Raw genomic sequence first — 27,500 nt, forward strand, 5'->3', positions numbered from 1 at the left:
GCCTTTGCTCTCAACGTGATAACTTCTCCACTACTAGATAAACTAGACACTGTTGCATCCAAGGCATGCCTTATATGCACTATCACTAACACCTTTTCTAATATCCCTGGAAAGAGACTTGGCAGGGGTGGATGATGCAATTGGCTACAGGCAGCATGGATGGAAACAGACAAATAGGAACCCCAAGACATCTTTGTACACCTGGCAAAAGCACAGGACATTCTGACTCTCGCCTGTGTGCTATGGAGGGACTCCCTCCCTACCCTTTGGTGCCGAGATGAAATGGCGACCGACTTAAATGGTGGCGGAGAAACTCTTGCGTGTATAGCCACTACATGGCGGCCATGCATCTACTTACAAATCTTATTTACTATCGGATCTACTATTCCACCTACGAATAATACAGGCTTATGTATTTACTTATAGATTACTCAACACTATTCATACCATTATACACGACAGTCTTCTTACTTACCTACTTACAAATCTGTTTACACATTTACTTATGGATCTACTTATGGAACTACCAATCTACTTACATATCTACTTATGGAATGTACTCACACATTTACTTAAGGATTTACTTACAGATATACTGACGAATATACATGCCACTCTATTGACACATCCACTTTTGAATCTACTTAAAGATGTACTCACGAGCATACTAATGCACAAACCAGTCTACTGACGTATCTACTTACGACTTACGGATATACTCACGAACATACTAATGCAAAACCAGACTGCTAATGCATCTACTGACACATCTACGTGCTGATCACGAATATACTGTATTAATTACACAAACCAGCCTACTAACGCATCTACTGACGCATATACTTACGGATCACGAATATACCCAATAACGCACAAGCCAGACAACTAACGCATCTACTGGCGCATCTACTTACGGATTATGATACTAATTACACAAACCAGACTGCTGATGCATCTACTTACGCATTTACTTACACATCTGGTTACACACCTACTTATGCGTGTACTATCGGATCTACTTACGGCTGTACTTACTGCTGTACTTACGCGTGACTGTGAGTGTGAAGAAATATGATACAAGCAGATTAGTAGTAAGTTGACCCTCTTATTGACCTGCGTCCACCTCCTGCACGTCCTTCACTTCCACGCCTGCAGAGAGAGAGAGAGAGAGAGAGAGAGAGAGAGAATGGAGAGAGAGAATGGAGGAGAATGCATTAGAGTAATACAGACAATAGACAGCAAGAGAGAGAGAGAGAGAGAGAGAGAGAGAGAGAGAGAGAGAGAGAGGGAGAGAATGGAGAGAATACATTAGAGTAATATAGACAGAGAGCAAGAGAGAGAGAGAGAGAGAGAGAGTTATAACCAAATACTAATCTCGTTATTCACACATTTTCACATACATCTGCATATATTGCCATGAGTGATAATGGCCAAACCAGTAGCATTCCATGGTTTCCTTGTACCAGCCTAAAAATAACTGATCTCTGTCATAAGATATACCGCACAGTCGCTTACTATTTCACTGACTGCTTCACAACTGGGGCAGGTCCATCACTTTCCTCCCTGATGCAGTGAAAATCATTTATATACAGAAAAACATACTGTGATTCTCTCAGTTTAGGAATATTAGCCAGCAGAGGAGAGTCACAAGCAGGAGAGGTGAAATATTAGGCCAAATCTTGTCCCATACTGTACATTAACCCTTTGGAGGTCAGAGGTGGGGAGAGTTCCCTTGGCTGAATAAAATCCTCTGGTGGTTGTTAGAATAAAGGGTCTATGTAATGCCTTTCAACTGTACAGTTAAAACAGATCAAGTAAAAAGAAGATTTTTATTTTGACTGCCATTAGACTTATTCAGCTTCGGGGAGACCTTTCGTATAGCTGAGAGAGAGAGAGAGAGAGAGAGAGAGAGAGAGCTGTTCCAAACATGAACTAAAATAAACAAGAAGTAGCAGTCTGAAGTGTCATAGGCAAAAACATCATGCATCCGAATCGATATTAGTAAAAGCAGAACTCGAAAAAATGTGGCACAAGTTTTTGAATATATGAACATGCAAAAAAAAAAAAAAAAACATGAAAATATTGGAACATGGATCGTCAAACTCTAAGAAGAAAAACAAAGAAATAAACTGAAAATAGAATTTTAAAATGTAGTCCTCAAAACTAACTTAAAATTATCATACCTGTCTCGCGTAATTAAGAAAAAAGAATAGCTCCAAATATTTCTTATAACCATAATGTACCGAACACATGTAAAGGTAACCTGGTTATCATCCCAGCTTTATTTACCACTTTCGATAATGATGTAGCGATACAAAAACAAGAAGAAGAATAATGAAGTACCTTGGTGAATATGAAAGAAATCCAACCAGTCTTTAAGTTGGGTGTAATCAGTAATTAAGATTGATAGACTGACTGAATGAAAGATATACATATGGGTATTGTTACTGTATATTAAATGTGACGTACATCTGCATGGTCCCTGTGCACGACTGAAAACCTCTCCTCTGGCACATACACCTGCTGCCCCACCGTCAGCAGCTGGTCGTTGTCCCTCTTCAACCACGCTACCTGAAAACATAACACGTATAAAGGCTGAGTGAGAGAGAGAGAGAGAGACGTAGGTTAGAGCTTGAATTCTATATTTATTCTAATATTATAAAAAATAAAGAATACAAGCTCTAATCTGTGTGTATCTCACCCAACCTTTCCACTTGTCACAATGGATCATAACCCGTATACACAATACTTAACACAGTCTGAGCAATGTTGGTACGAATATGTTCCCATTACTATATACCTGATATGCAGCAAAACTTTTGGTAAATTTCTTTGCTATATAATGTATTACCTGCCAAAGATAACTCTTGTCCTCAACATTGATTTTTATTACGTGTGTGTATTTTCATTATTCGTTTTTCGTGGTTAGTGGTTCTCACATGTCTGTGCCTTCCTGTTCCTTTATTTTTTTCTAAAGTCCTTTCACCATATCCTTTAAAGTTTTGTAAAACCACAAACCCACCTCCTCTCTCTCTCTCTCTCTCTCTCTCTCTCTCTCTCTCTCACTGCATCACGGTTTCTCCGCCAAATATAAAAGCCTCAGTAATATCTTGTAAGCCCACGCTCCCTCGGTGAAAACAAACATCGTCCATTTTGATAAAGGTTGCGAAAGTGACCACCACCAACTCCACAGGGGCTTATGTGCTTCTCTCTCTCTCTCTCTCTCTCTCTCTCTCTCTCTCTCTCTCTCTCTCTCTCATCATTACATCACCTATCCATGTTTCACCGCCTCTCACCATTACGTCAGATAGGTGATAGGTAGAGCAGCTGAAGGTCGCCTCTCCGCCAACCTGCGCCGCCACCTCCGTGTTATTCTGATACTGGAACTCCGGAGCCAGTGTGTTGAGGGCAAGTGCTTTCGCCCACAGGTCCTCGGCCGTCTCGTACAGATCCTGCCGGGAGAGAGCGGTGCTGGAAGGCCTTGAAGGTGGTAGTTTGCGCTCTATGGTGCCAGCTACCGCGCCTTCGCTGCTACAGATGCCAACAGCTGGAAGGAAAAGAAGGAAGACCGGGTGAGTGATGTGAAGATATATTGATGTTTTACTTACTGACTTTCTGGAACCAGAGAGAGAGAGAGAGAGAGAGAGAGAGAGAGGAGGGGTGAGGAGTCCATTAAAAAAATAAATAAATAAGAAGATTGACCCTGGCGTCGTTTGAAAACTCAGGTATAGTACCAAGCCTCCCATAGCCAAGAGTGAGGGGTATGCATAAACGAACTTACTCCTTGATATTTACCCCAGCCGAAATGAACTTTTTTGGGTAGAACATTCACCATCTCCACACCAACAGTGCAGCCCTGGGCACTTCGTCAGTCACATCAGGGAGTTTTGTTCTGAATGGGGCTATGGTGGCGTAGTGGCAAGAGGGATGCACATAATACCTACAGTAGGCCAAGTAACGTCGAATTAAAGGTATCTATTTAGAGACTGGAACTACCTCGATTTTTCTCCGGATATCGCAGTTTTTGTTCTGTTTATTTCTGTGTTTGTGTACCAAGTGGCTCTTTTTGACAATGGAGGTGTACTGTAGCTGTTAACAAGTCAGTGGTTGGTACTCAAGAAGTCATAGGCAGAGTATATAGATGCATATTTTAGTATCATTGTATCTCATGGTTGTTGATCCTAGCTACATAACAGACATAACCTAACCGTAAAAACAATAATACTGTGGCCTAATAGAATGAAACCTTGTGGTCAAAGCAGCAAGTAAAGAGTTTTTTTTCGGTGTTTTGTATAATTATATATATATATATATATATATATATATATTGTTACGGAACAGAGAAAACTGTCCCGCAAAGTTCCAGGTTCAAAACAAAGAGTTAGGTAAAATTACAAGTTAAAGTTTAATGCTCAAACTAACAACAAAACATTCAGGACTCATAAGGGTAATGTAATGGCAAAAGACAGGTTAAATATGGTTAACTGCAATAGCCTCTATTAACACGAAATTAGCAAGAGTAAATTTACCTAAGTCAGCCCTGATAAAATGAAAATACACTGGGTAATGCTCAGTTAATGCGAGATAAATTATTACAGATACAAAATATTATTAATACTGGCTGACAAAATGAATTACAAAAACTTTACTAGGCCTAAGAATTAACACCTTATGCTACACAGTACAAGAAAAAAATGCAATAACAGTTATACTCAAATTACACAGCTGCTAGATGGTTGGAGACTTCCTGAGCACTCACAATAATAACTGTACAGGGGAGGACAAAGATGTGAACAAAATGAGGAGTAGATCTAAGTGGCAATAATGCAGAGACTGAGCTCATTATTTTGGGGCCGGCAGAGCTTGATACAACTTGTAAGAAGGACGCGCAAATAAAGCCATGGGGACAAAGAGTTGACAATCCCGCTCTGAACAACAGAAAGAACGACTTACTCTACTATAACGGTAGAAGGGGGGAGTGAGGTAGAACACGCTCGTGATCAAACAGGCAGCACACTGTACGTTAGAATTACACAAAGGATGATGAAATCATAGGCTATGTAACACCTCCCAACAAAGAAAAAATAAATTTACAAAGGAAATTTCTTATTACTCTAAAATAATCTGTCTAAAGTCTAGATAAGCAATCTGCAATAACATTTTCTTTCCCCTTGACATGTTGTATGTCTAATGAATACTCCTGAAGAAGTAGACTCCATCTTGTCAATCTCTGATTTTTTTCTTTAAACTTACTAAGGAATTTCAGTGGGTTATGATCGGTATAAATGACTATGGGGTCAAAACCAGAACACAAATAAAATGAAAAATGCTGTAAACCCAAAATCAAGGCCAAAAGCTCTTTCTCAATAGTTGAGTAGTTCTTCTGAGGTGGAGTGAACTTCTTACTGTAATAAGATACAGGGTGTTCAATACCCTGATCATCCTCTTGCAGCAAAACAGCCCCAGCTCCTGTATCACTTGCGTCAACAGCCATCTTAAAAGGCTTTGCAAAATTTGGAGTAGCGAGCACTGGCTGACTTAATAGGATAGCTTTAAGTTTGCTGAAAGAGGATTCAGTTATCGGTCCATACAAATCTAACTCCCTTTTTCAGTAGGTCTGTAAGTGGTGATACAAGAATTGAAAAGTTAAGAACAAATCTCCTGTAATAACCTACCATTCCCAAAAATCTTTGTAGCTCTTTCCTACTTTTAGGTCTGGGAAGATCACTTATAACCTGAACCTTAGCTCCTGGTGGTGCAACATGTCCATCACCAATTACATACCCAAGGTACTGAACTTTAGTTTGACCAAACTCACACTTTGATAAATTAGCTACAAAATTAGCATGAACCAAACGCTCAAAAAATTTACTGACATGGCATAGGTGATCTTTCCAGTTGTCACTGAAGATTAATACATCATCATTATAAACAAGACACACTGCCAAACCCTCTGTTACAACATTCATGAGCTTCTGAAAAGTGACTGGTGCATTCTTCATACCATATGGCATTACGGAACATGCAAAAGTCTTTCCTAGTGTTACAAAACATGAGATCTCCCTAGTACGTTCAGTCATAGGTACTTGCCAGTATCCCTTTAACAAATCAAACTTACTTATGTACCTAGCCTTTCCGATCTTGTCTATGCAATCTTCCACACGAGGGAGAGGGTAAGTGTCTGTTTTGGTTATCTGATTAACACGTCTGTAGTCGATGCAAAGCCGCTGTGACCCACCTGGCTTAGAGACTAGAGTGACAGGAGAACTCCACTCGCTCTGACAGGGCTCAATCATCTTGTGGTCCAACAGGTAGCCAAGCTCCTTCTGGATGAGAGGAACTTTCACTGGGTTCACACGGTAAGGAGGCAGTTTAGTTGGCTTTGCGTCTCCAACATCGACATCATGCATCAACACAGTGGTTCTTCCTGGAGTAGCACGGAACACTTGCGGGTACTCCTACAGTAATGCCGAAAACTCCTGCCTTTCCTCGGGAGGTAAATGAGAAAGCTTAGTCTGGAGATCATTCATGATATCAGGATTCTTCCCCAAACTATCACTCAGGCTCATACTGCATGGGAGAGCTTCACTTGCAGACTCGGGTGGAACAGCTACAGTGCAGACTGGATTATTTTCTTCCCGTCTGTGATATAACTTTAGCATGTTGATGTGACATAGTTGCTTGTTCTTTCTACGATCTGGTGTGGCGATGACATAGTTGACATCACTGAGTTTCTTCTCCACGAAATAAGGACCACTAAACTTGACTTGAAGAGGTTGCCCATGAACTGGTAGCAGAATCAAAACCTGATCTCCTGGCTGAAAGTGGCGTAACCTGGACTTCTTATCATACCAAGTCTTCATCTTCTCCTGAGCAGCTCCAAAATTCTCTCTCGCCAGCTGTAAAGCAGTGGACAGCCGTTCTTTGAACTTCATCACATACTCCAGCAGGTTGACGTCATCTTCCTCTGACAGCCAGCATTCCTTGAGTAGCATAAGGGGTCCTCTTACTTCATGGCCAAACAGTAGTTCAAAAGGTGAGAAGCCCAGTGATTCATTTGGAGATTCTCTTGCGGCAAATACAACAAATGGAAGACCTTTATCCCAGTCTTTCTGATGTTCCAAACAGTATTTCTTGAGCATTGATTTGAGTGTTTGATGATATCTCTCCAACGCTCCTTGGGTCTGGGGATGGTAAGCTGAAGACGTGGTCTGGGTGATGCCCAACTCTTTCAGAGACTGCTTGAAAACGTTTGACATGAAATTACTTCCCCGGTCTGACTGTACATCCTTGGGCAGACCAAACTTTGTGAAGAACCCTAGCATTTCCTTAACCACGTTCTTTGCTGAGATATTTCTAAGTGGAATGGCTTCAGGATAACGAGTAGCCATATCAATCAGGGTCATCACATAAGAAAATCCTGAAGAAGTCTTAGGAAGAGGGCCCACAATATCCACCAATACACGGGTGAATGGCGCCTCAAAAGGAGGAATGGGAACTAGAGGTGCAACCTTTTCGGTCTGATTACACTTCCCCACAACTTGACAGGTGTGACAAGACTTACAATACCAGGAAACATCCCTGAAGATACTTGGCCAGTAGAAGTGTTTCAAAATGCGTGCCACAGTCTTCCTCACTCCAAGGTGTCCTGCCAAACTGGAATCATGAGCCACTCTAATGATATCCTGCCTACAAACACGAGGGATGACAACTTGATGTACAACCTCCCATTCACAGTCGGCTGATGCTGTTTGGGGTCTCCACTTCCTCATAAGTACTCCTGACTTTATATAATAACAAGTAGAAGCACCAGCTGACTCTTCCTCACTGCAAGCAGAGTTAGCTAGACCTTTCAACTCAGGGTCAGCAACCTGCAACTCAACCAACTCTTGACGAGACAAATTATCAACACTACGGGGTACTGCCTCATCTGGTGAGTGGTCCAAATTAGCAAGAAAAGTGTCAGCTAGGATAACATCATCATCATCATTATCCTCTAAATCACCAGTAACTTTAGACTTAGCCGTAGTGACAGCACATGCAGGGAACACATCAGGGATATCACAATCCTGGGACGCAGCCACTGGCTCACTAGACAACTGAGGAGCTGGACACACTTGACTTCCACCAATATCATTTCCAAATAAGAAAGTTACACCTGACATTGGGAGTGTCTCAACCAACCCAACCATAACGGAACCATTAACAAAACCAGACTCTAAATTCACTCTGCACAGAGGGACAGAGAAGTAATTATTCCCTACACCTTGTAAGATTACAGTTTCATCAGAGGAATTAACATTAGAGCCTAGAACACTGGTCAGCATAAGGGATTGGCAAGCACCTGTATCACGATATATTTTAACTGATTTCCTGTCATTACTGTCCAGAGGACTGACAAAACCATCAGACAGGAAATTAGCACATGAACTCTTGAAAGTGTCACCCACGTTACTGCTCAAAAGAGGAGCTCCATCATGAGAATTTATGTTACCCCTCAAAGCAGGTTCAGTTAACTCAGGTAAAGAATTATGGGAACTCTCTAGGGTGGACACTAGACCAATTGACTGAATATTTAAAGACTCCTTTTTGTTCACATCATGCTGTCTCCTGAAACATTTCTCCGTAGTATGACCAAGCTTACTACAAGAAGTACATTTACTTTTCTGAAATCTAGAGGTGAAGCTGGTATTTACTTCCTGAGAAACATCATCTTTATTCTCTTTCCTGTTACCTGTACTCTGAGTAGAGGCAACGTACTTACTCTCAGCTTTCCCTTTTTCTCTAGAATATCTCTTGTGAGTGAGAACATATTCATCAGCTAAAACTGCAGCATCAGACAAATTATCTATTCTTCTCTCATCAAGATATAGGCTTACATCTTTATTGATACACCTTTTGAAGTCCTCCAGCAAAATCATCTGCTTAAATTTGTCAAAATCAGAATCCACATTCTTAGAATTTAACCACTGCTCTAACAGATCTTCTTTGATTTTTGCATACTCAACATGGGATTGCTTATCTTGCTTATAAGTTGTCCTAAATTTTACTCTATAAGCTTCAGGAACAAGCTCATAGGCCTTAAGAATCAAGCTCTTAACTACATCATAATTATCAGATTGATCCGGAGGCAAAGATGCATAAGTTACTTGAGCTTTACCGGTGAGAACAGTTTGAAGGAGTACTGGCCAATACTTTTGGGGCCAATTAAAACCTGTAGCTACCCTCTCAAACAACTGAAAATACTTTGTTAAATTAGATTCATTAAAAGGAGGGACAAGTTTAACATTTTTAGCCACATCAAAATCATCAGAGCTAGATGATCCAGTTCCACCTGGTTTCATGCGATACTCATGGTCTGCCTGAATCCTAGCAATTTCAACTTGTGCCTCAGCCTCCTTAGAACGGGCCTGAAATTCAGCCTCCTTAGCACGAGACTCCGCCTCCTTAGCCTGAGCCTCCTGCAGGGCTAGCTGTAACTTAGCTAATTCAATCTGCGTTTGCTCATTTGGAGGAGTTACATTAAACAAGCTTTCATTAATCATGTCAACAATTTGATCTTTAGAATGATGAGAGCGAACAGCAATTCCCAATTGTTGAGCAACAAGCTTAAGTTCATTCTTTGTTCTGTTTTCTACATCACGCACTGTTTGCACATTTGACAAAAAATCTTTGGCTTCATCAAGTGTAGTATTAGTAGACATCATGAATAAGTAACAGTCACAAAATATCAAGCAATATCCTTATGATAATATCCTGATGAGAGGTCGCCAAATTTATGTTACGGAACAGAGAAAACTGTCCCGCAAAGTTGCAGGTTCAAAACAAAGAGTTAGGTAAAATTACAAGTTAAAGTTTAATAATCAAACTAACAACAAAACATTCAGGACTCTTAAGGATAATGTAATGGCAAAAGACAGGTTAAATATGGTTAACTGCAATAGCCTCTATTAACACGAAATTAGCAAGAGTAAATTTACCTAAGTCAGCCCTGATAAAATGAAAATACACTGGGTAATGCTCAGTTAATGCAAGATAAATTATTACAGATACAAAATATTATTAATACTGGCTGACAAAATGAATTACAAAAACTTTACTAGGCCTAAGAATTAACACCTTACGCTACACAGTACAAGAAAAATGCAATAACAGTTATACTCAAATTACACAGCTGCTAGATGGTTGGAGACTTCCTGAGCACTCACAATAATAACTGTACAGGGGAGGACAGAGATGTGAACAAAATGAGGAGTAGTTCTAAGTGGCAATAATGCAGAGACTGAGCTCATTATTTTGGGGCCAGCAGAGCTTGATACAACTTGTAAGAAGGACGCGCAAATAAAGCCATGGGGACAAAGAGTTGACAATCCCGCTCTGAACAACAGAAAGAACGACTTACTTTACTATAACGGTAGAAGGGGGGAGTGAGGTAGAACACGCTCGTGATCAAACAGGCAGCACACTGTACGTTAGAATTACACAAAGGATGATGAAATCATAGTCTATTTAACAATATATATATATATATATATATATATATATATATATATATATATATTTATATATATATAGCTACACAGATAGAGAGATAGATAGAAAGATAGATAGATATATAGACAAACAGATATACAGACAGACAGGCTGATATAGATAAAAAATTGTGTGTGTGTGTGTGTGTGTGAAACCTCTCTCCACCCTATCTGTTTTCGACACGTCCTCCTTTACAATATTCTTTATTGCCTTGTGTTTGGTCTTCCTAGTCTTCTACTTCTAATAACTACACAAACACAGACACACACACACACACACGTAATCAGTCACTCCAGTCCCCCCCCTCTCTTTCTCTCTATTATATATAGATAGATAGATGGATAGATAGATAGACAGATAGATAGATAGATAGACAGATAGATAGATAGACAGATAGATAGATAGTTTTATATATATATATATATATATATATATATATATATATATATATATATATATATATATATATATATATATATATATTAGTGGTAGAGGATGCGTTTCGTACGCGGGTGAGCCAGGGTTCGCGCCCCGCCAGGGTAATAAACTTTGGGAGTGTTCACTCGGCCACGTATTGCATTGGCGGACACAAGGGATGCTGCGGTTGAACCAGTGTCGCTTACTATAAAAGTGTGCTTGCACCCAGTCGGCTTGCGCGGGCCGATTACACTTGGTTGACAGACTACACACACATCCAAAGCCACTCCAAAACTACAATTACACTTACAAGCACTTCTCACCCTACATACAATCTCTACCAGACGCCTAAGCCACTTGGTGGAGATACATTGGCTGTATCGTTCCGACTTCGGTCGGGATAGGCCGGTCCTGCAGTGGATACTCAAACGGCTGATGATGATGATGATGATCATGATGATTTACACACACACACACATACACACACTCCTGTGTGTGTCTCCCTCTCATATAATCTTCCTTTTTGATCTAACTCTTCTATCTTCCAACCTTCTCACTCTCAAACACTCTCTTACTTAGTCTCTCTCCCCCTCCCACCAGAAAAAAAAAAAAAAAACTCTAGCACACCAATTTCCCCGCTACGCATTCCTACCACCGGAAAAAAATAAAATAAATAAATAAATAAATAAAGTGTTGGAATACTACCCTGAACGGTTTTCGTTCCTCTTCATGGGCGGACAAACAAACAAGCAAACAAACAGAGTGGCTTATACAAACAGGTAGGCGAGAGATTAAAGGAAAACTAAAAGAATACAGAGTTGTTTTTTCCCCATTTATGAACGGAGAGTGTCGAGTGGTTTACACTCCCTCCCTCTCTCTCTCTCTCTCTCTCTCTCTCTCTCTCTCTCTCTCTCTCTCTCCTTATAATAACCCCCATCCTCTTTCCACTCCCCAATCAACTTCATTTTTGTGCAATTTATTATCAAGCATTCATTGTCTATTCATTTCTCCATTCATCCCACACACCCAGTCCACCACACATTCATCCTTTTTCACTCAAAATCAGTTGACCTTTATATATATATATATATATATATATATATATATATATATATATATATATATATATATATATATATATATATATATATATATATATATATATATATATAATGATGGCCAGCAAAACCAGAGTGATGATGAAAATGATTTATTATTGGTGACGTTTCGGTTTTATAACACAAACCATCTTCAGACCTAAAACAGAAATAAAAACACACAAAAAATAGAAAATAAACTAAAATATAATTTTCTCATCTTCCACAGAATAACATAACAGGGAAGATGAGAAAATTATATTTTAGTTTATTTTCTATTTTTTGTGTGTTTTTATTTCTGTTTTAGGTCTGAAGATGGTTTGTGTTATAAAACCGAAACGTCACCAATAATAAATCATGTACATCATCACTCTGGTTTTGCTGGCCATCATTAGATTCCGCTTCCCACAGCACAAAAGTATCGCTAATATATATATATATATATATATATATATATATATATATATATATATATATATATATATATATATATATATATATATATATATATATATATATATATATATATATATATAGTTGGACCCGTTTTATCAAGCTTGAAAAAGCTATTGTTTAGGGTCAGTGCACTTGTATGCATGAGTTTCACGGACGGACAAGCCAACAAATTAATAAAACGCAGCACAGGCATTTTATACCCACCAGGAAACAAATAATAATATAGTGTGAGTAATTGTGAATCTGAATGATATTAACTCATGATCTGGACAACACATCAGCCTCTTGCAGCTTAATAATTGCACTAGTGTTTGCCTGGAAAAAATTTGCAGGAGTAACTAATAGCCTTTCCATCAAAAAATGTTTGCAGATACCGTTATCTTTGTTTCCATACCATTATTGAGCCAAAAATGACCAATTCTGACCAAAAAGTTGAAAAGAGAAATATTTTCGTATATTTTCTCGTGTCGCAATTTCCAACAGTTTCGCACCGTCCCGTCGCGTGTGATCGTCGAAACTTTTGCTTGGTATTTTCTAGGCTTGCCCCGACCTAATGCAAAATGAATTAGGTCGATATTTATTACCGTCTCGTGAAAGAAAAGAACAAACACTTACAAATATTTTCGCTTGTCGCGATTTCCGACAATTTCGAGCCGTCTCGTCGCAGGCGATCGCCATTTTTCTTCTGACATTCCCTGGACTAACCCAGCCTAGTGCTAGAATCAGGCCAATATCTATTAAAGCTCTCATGAAAAAAAAAAAAAAAAAAAAAAAGGCACAGACAAATAGACATATACAAAGCTTGACTTTATTATTTAGATTACATCGAGTGAGTGGATGACATGGTATCGCAGCCCAAGAACAAAAGAGAATCTATAATCCTTGCTACGTCCTACCAAAGTACGCTAAAAGGAACACTGATGGTGCGGTGTGTGGTGCACTATTGTAACAGACAGACAGACAAACAGACCGACCAAGCGGATTATACCAAATACTGAATGGGAGTTGAAATATAAAAGTGTGTGTGTGTGTGTGTGTGTGTGTGTGCTCGCGCTTTGGCATGTAGGCTATGAATAGAGTGGATGGAGTGAAAAGTTTAGGGGGCGACTTCTCTCTCTCTCTCTCTCTCTCTCTCTCTCTCTCTCTCTCTCTCTCTCTCTCTCTCTCTCTCTCTCTCTCTCCTTATTTCACTTTTCAACTTTCCAAATGTCTTCACTTCATTTCACTTTCAGTTCGCCTCATTCCCTTCACTTCACATCTTTTGACTTACTTTACTCGTACATTGTTTCATTTTCACTCCCATCCATTTCACTTCCGTTTACTTTCTATCCTTTTACTTTGCTTCCTTTCCCTTCATATCCTTCTTCCCTTCACCGCACATCCTTGCACTTCCCCTCAAAAGCCTCCCCTGAGCTGATGGCTGCAAGAATAAGGCCACAGAAATATATATATATATATATATATATATATATATATATATATATATATATATATATATATATATATATATATATATATATATATATATATATACATCTTTAGCGTCTGGCCACTTAATTTTTTCACGGTCGGTCGGGTATATATATATATATATATATATATATATATATATATATATATATATATATATATATATATATATATATATTTAGTATACCGAGATATGCGAAAGATATCGATGGTGTACGTTCATAGCCGTATGGTATGGTAGGGATGTATAAAAGGCCATACAAACCGTGTATGAAGCTAAGAAGAGACGAAAACATGAACATCTTGTTGAATCCTTTGTTTGAAAACATACTGCCATATTTTTAAGTATTTTTTTTTTTAATTAAGAAAATGAGGGTCGGGGTCATTTTCAAGGTCGGGCGGGGACGCTAAACAAGTAATTTTTTTATGTGGCTTAAGTGATAAACATGTAACTGTAGTTCATAGGCTTTTGTAAGTTGTTTATTCCGCACGACGATAACTCAAAAGCAGAAAATATTTGAAACGTATGTGGAAAGTGTGACTTGTTTACCTGAGCGCCATTATCCTTAATCCCTCTCAGCATAAATGATGGCTAGTTGTTATGAAATTGAAGGGTTGAATTGACTATACTTTTACCTGAACTTGGCCTAGAATTTCGTCCTTTTTGCAACCTGTTTCACATAGCTCTCTGGCAGAACAAAACAGTACTCCTGCTCTGCACCCTGTAGGATGGGTCTCTGCCAAGTTATTGTAGTTGGACTTGTAGGACGATAGACACACAATAAGGACTTCAGTTTACAAAACAGCTCGAACAACGACAGGCCACTTTATCAGAAGAGGTTCGTCCTATAGTCTGGGAGTCTAGTTGATTTGTCTCTTACTAACTTCATTAGGAGAGAGGTAAGGGGGAATCACGTTTACCCGGTGCCATCATGTAATGATGATTTAAATTCTCTGATCTGTACACATAAAACAGTCTTCTCAGCATTCGCTTCCTTACTCTATACTTTTGCAACAGGAAGCTGTTAGTGCTAGACAGCACATTCAAGCCAGAAGCTAGATCATTATAACACACCAACCAGAATACCTGATAATCCTGACTATAATGCCCATCTCTTGGATTTATTCTTGACAAATAATCCAGATCAATACAGGATAGAGGTACTATCACCACTTGGATCCTCTGACCACAATCTCATCAAAGCCTCATTAGTTAACCCTCCCACACCTCCCCATTCTGATCCTGTCAGGGTGACCCGATGGCACTTTGACAGGGCTGACTGGGATGGATTTAGAAATTATCTTGCTGACATTCTATGGCAGTCTTTCTTCTCTAGTGATCCCAATTCTACCCACTCCCACATTTGCGACTTAATACTAGCTGGTATGGATTTATTCATACCAAGTCAACAATTCACTAAAAGATCAAACTCTCCAAAATGGTTTGATGGCAATTGTGCCAGAGCAACAGCCCAAAAGTCATTAGCATATAACTCTTACTTAAAATGAAAAACATCTGAATCACTCTCCCAGTTTAAAATTGCTAGAAATCATGCAAAAGCTGTATTAAATCTATCTAAATCAAACTTTCTTCAAAAGCAAGCATCAAAACTACTTAACAACCCTAATGACAATAGAATATTCTGGTCAACTCTTAATTCTTTCAATAATAACTTTAACAAGTCATCTTCCATTCCCCCACTAAAATCTTCAGACGGCAATATTACAAATGACCCACATGGGAAAGCGGATATCTTTGCTAGTACCTTTGCCAGAAACTCTACCATAGATGATACCAGCCAGAATGTCTCAGTACTGGACCTTGACTCTCCCGAAATTGCCCCACTTAAAATACAGACAAGATACGTAAAATCCATCCTAGACAATTTACCTACCAACAAAGCTCCAACCCCAGATGGAATTCTGCCAATTGTTTTGAAAAAGTGTTCCCCTGAACTTGCCTCTGTCCTAGCTAAATTATTCAGACTATGCATACGTACTTCTTTATTCCCAAATTCATGGAAAGAAGCCAATATCCACCCAGTTCCGTAGAAAGGAAGTTCGTCTGACCCCTCCAATTACAGACCAATAGCTGTCACATCTTCTCTCGGTAAGGTATTTGAAACTTTAATTAATAAGTATATTGTTAAACATCTTGAATCCAACAACTTAATTAGTGATAGACAATACGGTTTTCGAAAAGAAAGATCCACGATTGACATACTCAATCTCTTAACTCATACCATCCATCAATCAATTGATCTTTTTGGAGAAACTCATGCAGTAGCTCTCGATATCTCTAAAGCTTTCGACAGGGTATGGCACCGTTCCCTGCTGTCCAGACTCCCTTGCCATGGACTAACGTCTTTTGTTCCTTTAATTTCTTCTTATCTTAATGACAGGAAAATAAGAGTAAAAGTCTATCTCTGTCTATCCATCTATTGCCAGACGCCTCAATCCCGTTTGGGGTGGCCACAAACAAATCGCCTCCAAGTCGCCCTGTCTCCCGCCATTTCACTGCCCTGCTCCCAACTCACACACCCGTCTCTCATATACCTCTCCACCCCATCCCTCCATCTCATCCTCGGTCTCCCCCTCCCTCTTCCCCCCTCCACCTCACTCACATACACTCTCTTCGTCAGTCTTTCACCCTCCATCCTCTCCACATGGCCAAACCACCTCAGTGTGTTCCTCATAACGCTTCCTATCACATCCACATCCACACCACAACGCTCCTTTATCTCCTCATTCGTCAGCCTCTATCTCCACATGACTCCACAGGCTCCTCTTAAATAACTCATTTCCACTGCTCTCACTCTTGACTTGTGTTCTTCCAACAATGTCCAAGCTTCACTTCCGCACGTTAGAGTTGGTATCACAATACTGTCATGTAGTAACTTTTTCACTTCCATGCTCACTTCCCTGTTTCTTATCACTGCTTTCAAAGAACAAGCAACCTTTCTTCCCTGCTGTACCCTTTCAAGCACTTCACCCTCCAAACCTCCATCCTTACTCATCACACTACCCAAGTACTTAAACGTACTCACATTTTCCAATTCCTCACCATCCAACCTCGCTGTACATTCACTAACTTCACCTCTCTCAAAGATCATCATTTTACTCTTCCCTACATTCACCTTTAGATTCCGTTTCTTACACACTCTCTCAAACTCATCCACCAAGCCTTGCAGCTCCCCTTCGTCTTCACTCAACAACACAGTATCATCTGCAAACAACAGTACAGTGAGTTTCCAAACACTATCCTCTCTCACCAGGGCCACTCCACATCCACTACCCTACCTTGTACCTCTTTTATTACCTCATCCATGTACAGATTGAACAACCATGGAGACATGACACATCCCTGTTTCAAACCAACTTTCAAAGAGAAAAATTCACTTAGTTCACCATCCACACGCACTGCAGCCTTCGCACCATCGTACATACTCTTCACAGCATTCAACAACTTCCCATCTACTCCATATATTCTTAACACTTTCCACAATCCTTGTCTGTCCACCCTGTCATATGCTTTCTCCAAATCCATGAAAGCCGCATACAACTTCTTTCCCTTCTCTAGAAACTTTTCCACTAAAGATCTAAGAAAGAATATCTGATCTACACAACCTCTTCCCTTCCTAAAGCCTCCCTGTTCTTCTCCAACTAATTTCTCTGTTCTTTCTCTAACTCTGTCTATAAGTATCCTACCATACACTTTTCCTATTATACTAAGAAGACAAATGCCCCTATGATTACCACACACTTCTTTTTCCCCTTTTCCTTTGTACAAGGGAATAATTATACCTGACTTCCAATCCTCCGGGACTCTACCTTCCTCCCAGGCCAATCTCCACATCTTCCACATCCATTCTACTACTATCTCTCCCCCATGCTTCAGCATTTCACCACACACTCCATCAATTCCTGGGGCTTTCCCCGATTTAACTTTCTTCATTGCTTCCACAACTTCTATCCTACTGATTTCTTCCCGTCTTCTCACCTCCCTCCTTCTCCCAGCCATTCCCCAGCCACTTATACTCGCATTACTTCCATCCTCTACGTTCAACAATTCCTTAAAGTGTTCTCTCCATCTGTTCACTTTTTCTCCCTTCTCCACTAGTAATCTACCATTTTTATCTTTCACTCCCCTGCTAACTTCACTTCTACCCTGTCTTACTCTTTTCACTTCTCTCCAGAACATTTTCTTACAGTCCCTCCACTTTACACTCAAATTCCTTCCAAATTCCTCATCCACTCTCTTCTTACTCTCTCTTACTAATCTTTTCACCTCTCTCTTTCTTTCTACATATAACTCTCTCTTCCGCCTCTCAACTTCTTCCACGCCCCTATTTCTCATCCATTCATTGTATGCTTTCTTCTTTTGTGCCACAGCCTGTTTCACCTCTTCAGTCCACCACGCTGTTCCTTGCACCCCCCTCCGTCTTCTCTTCCTTCCACACACCACATCACATTCTGCACATATTTCTTCTGTAAATATCTTACACACACCTTCCACGTCTCCCATCTGCTCCAATTCATATTTGCCCAATCGTTCCTCCACTTCTCTCTTATACTCTGCCTTTTTCTCATCCTCTTGTAACCTTTCCACTCTCCTTGCAACTACTCCTTCCTCTCGTCTTTCCCTTCTTCTATTCCTCCATCTTACTTGCATTCTAATTCTGGCCACCACCAAGCAGTGGTCAGAAAGTCCACTCCCCCAACCTCTATACACTCTTGCATCCTTTACACATCTTCACATCCTTTCATCCACACACACATAATCAATCATTGCCTTCCTTTCATTCAGTTCTCCACCCACCCTTCTCATCACTCGCCATGTGTATCTGTGGATCATTTTATGCCTGAAGAGGGTATTGGCTATCACCAACCCCCTCCCAGCACAAATGTCCACTAACGCACTCCCATTCTCATCTATCTCAGCAGGCACACCCCACTCACCAACTATTCCATCCACCTTCACATTCCCAACTTTACCATTCATATCACCAATCAAAAACACTCTCTCATTCCTTCCAAACTTTTCCATGCACGCTTCCACATTTGTCCAGAACTCTTCTCTCACTCTTCTAGCACGATCTTGCGTTGGTGCACACACACACACAATCGCCCACATTTGTATTCCAACTTTCAATTTTACCCACACAATCCTTGACCCAACTGATCCATACTGTCTTATGCTTCTCTTCCACCTTTTACTCACAACTATACATACTCCTTCCTTTGCCCTCTCATTCTCACCTACTCCTGCACATATACCCCATCCATACTCCCATTCTCTCACACTTTCTCCTCTGCATTTTGTTTCAGTTATTCCACATACATCCACTTTCACACCCTCAAGCACCTGGACAATCTCTCTCTCTCTTTCACCTCATCATTCGCTCCTCTTACATTCCATGTACTCATTACCAAGTCCTTTGTCCGGTCCTGGGTCGTCATCGTTTGGTCAGTTCTTGTCCGAGGGTTCTTGTTTGTTTTTTTAGTTATTTGTTTTCTGGGGAGGGGCACTAACCCTCCGCCAACCCTTTTAGTTACCTTTTACGACAAGCAGGGTTACTGGGGGAGTAGTCTTGAAAACCCCCCTACCCTCAGGGGTGTGCCGCAGGGATCAGTTCTGGCGCCAACCCTGTTTCTGGTTCATATTAATGATCTCTTATCTGTCACTCACAATCCCATTCACTCATATGCAAATGACTTAACACTACATAGTTCATTCACACTCAGACATCCATTTACAAAGTCTAATATCTCTACATCTCAACTCAGTACAGCCATCTCCATAAATCAAGATTTATCTACAATCAGTGAATGGGGACAAAACAACCTTGTCTCTTTTAATGCTAGTAAAACTAAATATATACAGTTTACTAAAAGACAGATATTGCCAGATTCGTACATTACCTTCAGTGCTACTAATATTCCCATCTCCAAAAGTTTTGAAATTCTTGGTGTCTCACGTAACAGTGCCCTCAACTGGACCTCTCATGTCAGATCACTTGCTAAAACCACCTGAAAGAAACTTGGATTATTGTACAGAGTCCTTAACTTCTTCGCCGATGAGCAGTTAGCTATAATTTATAAGAGTCATGTGCGCTCTCAGTTAGAATATTGCTCACCCTTGTGGAATGGTTGTGGAGAGGTTGCATTAAGACAACTAGACAAAATTCAGAATAAAGCTGTTAGAATCATTAACAACCCTGCCATTACATATAAACTACCTCCCCTGCAAGTAAGAAGGAATGTTGCCTCCCTTGCATTATTTTATAGATATTTTTTTGGCAAATGCTCAGACAAAGTTGCGTCCATGGTGCCACCTCTCCATGCCTTCCCTCGTGCTACACGGGCATCTGGTAGCACTCATGACTGGAATGTCACTCAACCATACTGCAGAACTTCTATCTATCAGAATTCTTTTATTCCCCGAACTGCATCTCTCTGGAACTCGCTTCCCCAGAGTTGTTTTCGTCCAAATTTCAACCCACAACTGTTCAAGTCTAACTGTTACAGATATTTTATGAACAGAGGACACCAGTAATCTGGTGTATGGATAATTTTTTTTTTTACCCATTTGTTTTTCCTTCCTCCGGTCTGTTATTTATATATATATAAAAAAAAAAAACACTGGCAGCAGCAATCAGAGTCAGTAAGTGTTAGTGAACGGACAGTGAATGAGTAGTAATGTGAAGGACAGAGTTGACATGGAAAAGTCAGTGTTTTGCAGGTGTACCTGAGTTATATGTACTGTGTGTGTGTGTATATATATATATATATATATATATATATATATATATATATATATATATATATATAGACAGATAGCTAGATATAATATAAATAGATAGATAGATAGATTATAGATAGATAGATAGATACACTTAGATAGATAGATTGATTGATTGATAGATAGACAGATAGATAGATAGATAGAGATAGAGATAGATAGATAGATAGATTGATGGATAGATGTGCGTGTGTGGAGAAAATGTAGGCATGTTTGTTTACATATATGCAATACAGAAAGTGAGGTAATGTGTCACCCTTTTTACAGGGTGCAAAACCTTAACTCTACACTGGTATATCTCTCTTCATTGACTGTTTGTCAAAATTAATGTAAAAAAAATGTATATACCTTACAAATAATTGTGGATGGGTCTGATAATGATCCTTTATTTTGAAACACAATTTATCCGTTTATTGTATTTTCTGTTAAAACGATTTGGGTCTGAAAACTAAATAAAATATATGAAAAACCTTCGTGGCTCAGGAAATAATTAAATATTTCCCCGAACTCTGGCAAGGCAGTAACGTCAAATGTCCGCCAAATGTAGACACAAAGTTTCGAAATAAAACCTTGCGTCCTGCAGAAATTTCGCAAATGTTTCAATATATATGCACAAAAATAAAAGTTTTGTGACCGACATAATTCATCCCGCTAAAAAGAAGAAGAAAATGCAATGCTATTGACTTTTAGAGAGAGGAATGTAGGAGTTACTTTTTTTACTGTTTTCGTTGACCAAAATGTAAGTCTGAGGCAAAAGTCACGTTGCCCAAACATTTTAATTATGGCACAGATTTGAAAATATTAACTCTCTCTCTCTCTCTCTCTCTCTCTCTCTCTCAGGTTGTGTTTTATACTGTCTGTGCCTTCCGACATTTTGCAGAGGCGACGATGGCCAAATATTTTAAGACCACAGGTTTAAAGACATTATGATGATGATGGTTACTATGTTGTTTTTCTTTGCATATAAATTTGTTCATTTTACAAGAGTTTTCTGGATGAATATGTGGAATATAGCTCTCCTGAACCCCTTGAACACGACAGGTATTCCCTATGTTGAAGATATTATTATTTTAACTCATTCAGGTCCAATACGCCTTTATTTATTTATTTATCTTATTTGTTTAGTTTATTTTTAACATTTTTATATTTGTTCCCCTGCCAAATTTACGATAATTCAAGAGAGGCTTGTGGAAGTGGAAGGGCTCGGTAGACTTTTTGTTAAACCTTCCCTAAGTTTTTTTTCGCGGAGCGAATAGAGTCGTCTGGTGGCAGCTGGAATACACTAGATTCGATTTGTTTTCATCTGAGAGAACTGGGGAACTCTCACAGCTTGAATACTTTTTTTTTTTTTAATAAATAACAGAACGGAGGAAGGAAAAACAAATGAGTAAAAAAAAAAAAAATCCATACACCAGATTACTGGTGTCCTCTGTTCATAAAATATCTGTAACAGTTAGACTTGAACAGTTGTGGGTTGAAATTTGGAGGAAAACAACTCTGGGGAAGCGAGTTCCAGAGAGATGCAGTTCGGGGAATGAAAGAATTCTGATAGGCAGAAGTTCTGCAATATGGCTGAGTGACATTCCAGTCATGAGCGCTACCAGATGCCCGTGTAGCACGAGGGAAGGCATGGAGAGGTGGCACCATGGACGCAACTTTGTCTGAGCATTTGCCAAAAAAATATCTATAAAATAATGCAAGGGAGGCAACATTCCTTCTTACTTGCAGGGGAGGTAGTTTATATGTAATGGCAGGGTTGTTAATGATTCTAACAGCTTTATTCTGAATTTTGTCTAGTTGTCTTAATGCAACCTCTCCACAACCATTCCACAAGGGTGAGCAATATTCAAGCTGAGAGCGCACATGACTCTTATAAATTATAGCTAACTGCTCATCGGCGAAGAAGTTACGGACTCTGTACAATAATCCAAGTTTCTTTCAGGTGGTTTTAGCAAGTGATCTGACTTGAGAGGTCCAGCTGAGGGCACTGTTAAGTGAGACATCAAGAATTTCAATACTTTTGGAGATGGGAATATTGGCAGCACTGAAGGTAATGTACGAATCTGGCAATATCTGTCTATTAGTAAACTGTATATATTTAGTTTTACTAGCATTAAAAGAGACAAGGTTGTTTTGTCCCCATTCACTGATTGTAGATTGATCTTGATTTATGGAGATGGCTGTACTGACTTGAAAGGTAAAGATATTAGACTTTGTAAATGGATGTCTGAGTGTGAATGAACTATGTAGTGTTGAGTCATCTGCATATGAGTGAATGGGATTGTGGGTGACAGATAAGAGATCGTTAATATAAACCAGAAATAGGGTTGGCGCCAGAACTGATCTCTGTGGCACGCCGGCGTTAATTGAGTGGAAATTGGAATATACATCATCTACTTTTACTCTTATTTTCCTGTCACTAAGATATGAAGAAATCAAAGGAACAAAAGACGTTAGTCCATAGCAAGGGAGTTTGGACAGCAGGGAACGGTGCCATACTCTGTCGAAAGCTTTAGAGATATCAAGAGCTACTGCATGAGTTTCTCCAAAAAGATCAAGTGATTGATGGATGGTATGAGTTAAGAGATTGAGTATGTCAATCGTGGATCTTTCTTTTCGAAAACCGTATTGTCTATCACTAATTAATTTGTTGGATTCAAGATGTTTAACAATATGCTTATTAATTGAAGTTTCAAATACCTTACCAAGAGAAGAAATGACAGCTATTGGTCTATAATTGGAGGCGTCAGACGAACTTCCTTTCTTCGGAACTGGGTGGATATTGGCTTTTTTCCATGAATTTGAGAATAAAGAAGTACGTATGCATAGTCTGAATAATTTAGCTAGGACAGAGGCAAGTTCAGGGGAACACTTTTTCAAAACAATTGGCAGAATTCCATCTGGGTTTGGAGCTTTGTTGGTAGGTAAATTGTCAAGGATGGATTTTACGTATCTTGTCGGTATTTTAAGTGAGGCAATTTCGGGAGAATCAAGTTCCAGTACTGGGACATTCTGGCTGGTATCGTCTATGGTAGAGTTTCTGGCAAAGGTACCGGCAGAGATATCTGCTTTCCCATGTGGGTCATTTGTAATGTTGCCATCTGAAGATTTTAGTGGGGGAATGGAAGATGACTTGTTATGGTTATTATTGAAAGAATTAAGAGTTGACTAGAATATTCTATTGTCATTAGGGTTTTTAAGTAATTTTGATGCTTGCTTTTGAAGAAAGTTTGATTTAGATAGATTTAATACAGCTTTTGCATAATTTCTAGCAATTTTAAATTTGGAGAGTGATTCAGATGTTTTTGATTTTAAGTAAGAGTTATATGCTAATGACTTTTGGGCTGTTGCTCTAGCACAATTGCCATTAAACCATTTTGGAGAGTTCGATCTTTTAGTGAACTGTTGACTTGGTATGAATAAATCCATACCAGCTAGTATTAAGTCACAAATGTGGGACTGGGTAGAATTGGGATCACTAGAGAAGAAAGATTGCCATGGAACATCAGCAAGATAATTTCTAAATCCATCCCAGTCAGCCCTGTCAAAGTGCCATCGGGTCACCCTGACAGGTTCAGAACAGGGAGGTGTGGGAGGGTTAACTAATGAGGTTTTGATGAGATTGTGGTCAGAGGATCCAAGTGGTGACAGTACCTCTATCCTGTACTGATCTGGATTATTTGTCAAGAATAAATCCAAGAGATGGGCATTATGGTCAGGATTATCAGGTATTCTGGTTGGTTGCTTTACAAACTGGGTGCGATTAAATGATTCCGCAAACAGCTCACACTCTAGACAAGCGTCGTCAGTCCGGGCAGAATGCAATAAGCATTCAACACTGTGTATGTTAAAATCACCCAAATTGGTAGTTTCAGTGCCAAGGGCAAGGTCAGTGTTACTCAACTGAGTGGATATGGAGTCAAATACACTGGGTTCCGAAGAAGCATTGGGGGAACGATAAACTACACAAATATATTTGGTAATGTTTTGACAATTTAATTTATATAATGAGTAATCAAAACTGCATGAAGTGAAGTTTAAAATAGTGTCAACTGCATATTGGGATTTGATATAACAACAGGTGCTGCCCTTGTTACGGGAGTTTGTAAGGAGATGGTAACCGGGAAAACAAAATGGAGATATATCGGTAGAGGGTGAGATTTGTGGTTCTGTGAGGAAAAGGCCCAAAGGGGATATGGACTGAAGGAAAAAATTAACTGAGTTTAAATTTGTGGTAAGGCCGCAGATGTTGGAAAAGAATAAGGCCACACTGTCACCTCTTTGCTGACGAGCATTCCCGGAAATAGCAACAGTCGCTGCCGGTACAGTTGCTTGATGGCAACCGGGAGGACCCTGTGCCGCCAGCCCTACCCTGCCGGTGGTGGCAATCTGAGGTACCACCTCATTTGATAGTAGGATTGCAATGGCCATTACTAAAGACATGAATAGAAGGTGTGATATGTTATGCTCATGTAGTGTGGTGTAGACAGTTGAAGGTAGAGGTATTATGAGAGCATGCTGGCCTACTCTCTGTGTAAATGAATGCACTGAAAATGTTCAGCAAAGGGAGATGGTCAGGATCAAGTCCTGAGGGCTGGTGAAATGGGAGATCCAGCTCTCCCTATCACCAGCTTGCCATCAACCTCGGGAGTACTGCCCTGTTCAACTGGTGCTACAGTCTACTCCACACGCTACCACTTAACTGTGGTAGCGTGAAATTACCCTACAGATTGGGGGCAGGATTGAGTCTCCTTGGCTACTATACCTTTTTTTTTTACCTTAACTTGACCAAGATTTTCGTCATTTTGCATCTTATTTCACATAGCTCAGGGGCAGAAGATAATATTACAGTTTTACATTCCTTACATGACTTCTTCATGACTAGCACCATATTCTGCTAATTCCTTATTGCAGCTCAGCATTCTAGATGGAGAAATAGCAGTTTTAGGCCAAGTTAGCATAAAAGCATTATACTCACAGCCATCCTCCAGTCTGACTATGCTTGGCTATAATAAAAAAAATAAAATAAAAGAATAAACCACCCACAACACAAGAGCTCATCGTGGTGAAGGGGTTAATATTCCCTTTCAGATAATTATAATTTCGTTTTCAGAATTATAGAACATTATGGGAAGTTTGAGTTTTTTTTTTTTCTTTTTTGGTGGCTTTAGTATTTGCATGCCTAAAAAATAAATACTAATAACAGTAATAATAATAATAATAATAATAATAATAATAATAATTATAATAATAATAATAATAATAATTATAATAATAATCTACCTATCTATCTATTGCCAGACGCCTTAATCCCGTAATGAGTGGACACAAACAAATCGCCTCCATGACGCCCTGTCCTCCGCCATTTCACTGTCCTGCTCCCAGTGTATCATTAAATGGTGAGGACTGTGAAAACCTGAGGACGAGGGCACCAGGCACACCCCAAAAATTCTCTTCTCGGCTAATTTTCACCATTCATAAGTGTATTCATCGCCATAAAACCTACATCATCGTCTTTGTCGATGTTTTTTACAGAGGATAAAGTTAGGAGGTACACCGTAACGAAAACTTTTTCAAATAGAGAATATGTCTCTTGCTTTTTTCTTATTTTCTCTGCAACTCCTCGTCATACAACAATGAGATTGGTCTCATTAGAAAGCTGATAAAATTCTCTATCGATATATGTCCTAACATTATAGGGTGTCCGAGAAAACTTTCGAGCTGTGACGTTGGGAATTCACCTTAAGGTGCTAGTATTTGATTTTCTCCCCTTTTTTTCATGCTTATCAGCTGGAAAAAACATCGACAAAGACGATGATGTAGGTTTTATGGCGATGAATACACTTATGAATGGTGAAAATTAGCCGAGAAGAGAATTTTTGGGGTGTGCCTGGTGTCCTCGTCCTCAGGTTTTCACTGTCCTCACGATTTAATGATGCACCGGCTCACACACCCCTCTCTCATAGACCTCTCCACTCCATCCCTCCATCTTATCCTTGGCCTCCCCCTCCCTCTCCCCCCTCCACCTCACTCACATACACTCTCCTCGTCAGTCTCTCACTCTTCATCCTCTCCACATGGTCAGACCACCTCAGTGTGTTTCTCCTAACGCTTCCTATCGCATCCACATCTACACCATAACGCCCCTTCACTTCCTCATTTGTCAGTTTGTCTCTCCATGTGACTCCAAATGCTCCTTTCAAATAACTCATTTCCACTGCTCTCACTCTTGAATTGTGTCTCTCCAGCAAGGTCCAAGCGTCACTTCCACACGTTAGAGCTGATATCACAATACTGTTACGCAGTAATTTTTTCACTTCCACGCTCACTTCCCTGTTTCTTATCACTGCTTTCAAGGAACCAGCAACCTTTCTTCCTTGTTTTACCTTTCAAGCACTTCACCCTCTAAACTTCCATCCTTACCTATCACACTACTAATCCTCGGTGGCGCGGTTGGTAGCTCATGAGTATTATCTCAAGGTCGTGAGTCTGACTCTCATTCGAAGCATAATAACAATAATAATAATAATAATAATAATAATAAAAATAATAATAATGACAATAATAATAATAACAATAAAAATGCGGTTTAAATGAAATAGGTACAGATGGTTTAGTTTGTAAAGTGGAGCCAGGATTCCGGGGGCTTAAATAGTGTGTGAATGACAGTGTGGCCCATATTACTGCGAATGCTGGTGAGAGTTCTTCAGTATTTTCCCATTCCT

General features: G+C 39.6%; 1 pseudogene; it reads right to left on the reverse strand.

The window, feature by feature from the left end:
• Positions 1–27,500, reverse strand: part of LOC145391116 (uncharacterized) — a 70,425-nt pseudogene that overhangs the window by 36,040 nt on the left and 6,885 nt on the right.

The sequence above is a fragment of the Coenobita brevimanus genome, chromosome 17 (assembly GCF_032717465.1).
Source record: "Coenobita brevimanus isolate Jiangsu-jjx chromosome 17, ASM3271746v2, whole genome shotgun sequence".
In the NCBI taxonomy this organism is placed as follows: Eukaryota; Metazoa; Arthropoda; class Malacostraca; order Decapoda; family Coenobitidae; genus Coenobita; species Coenobita brevimanus.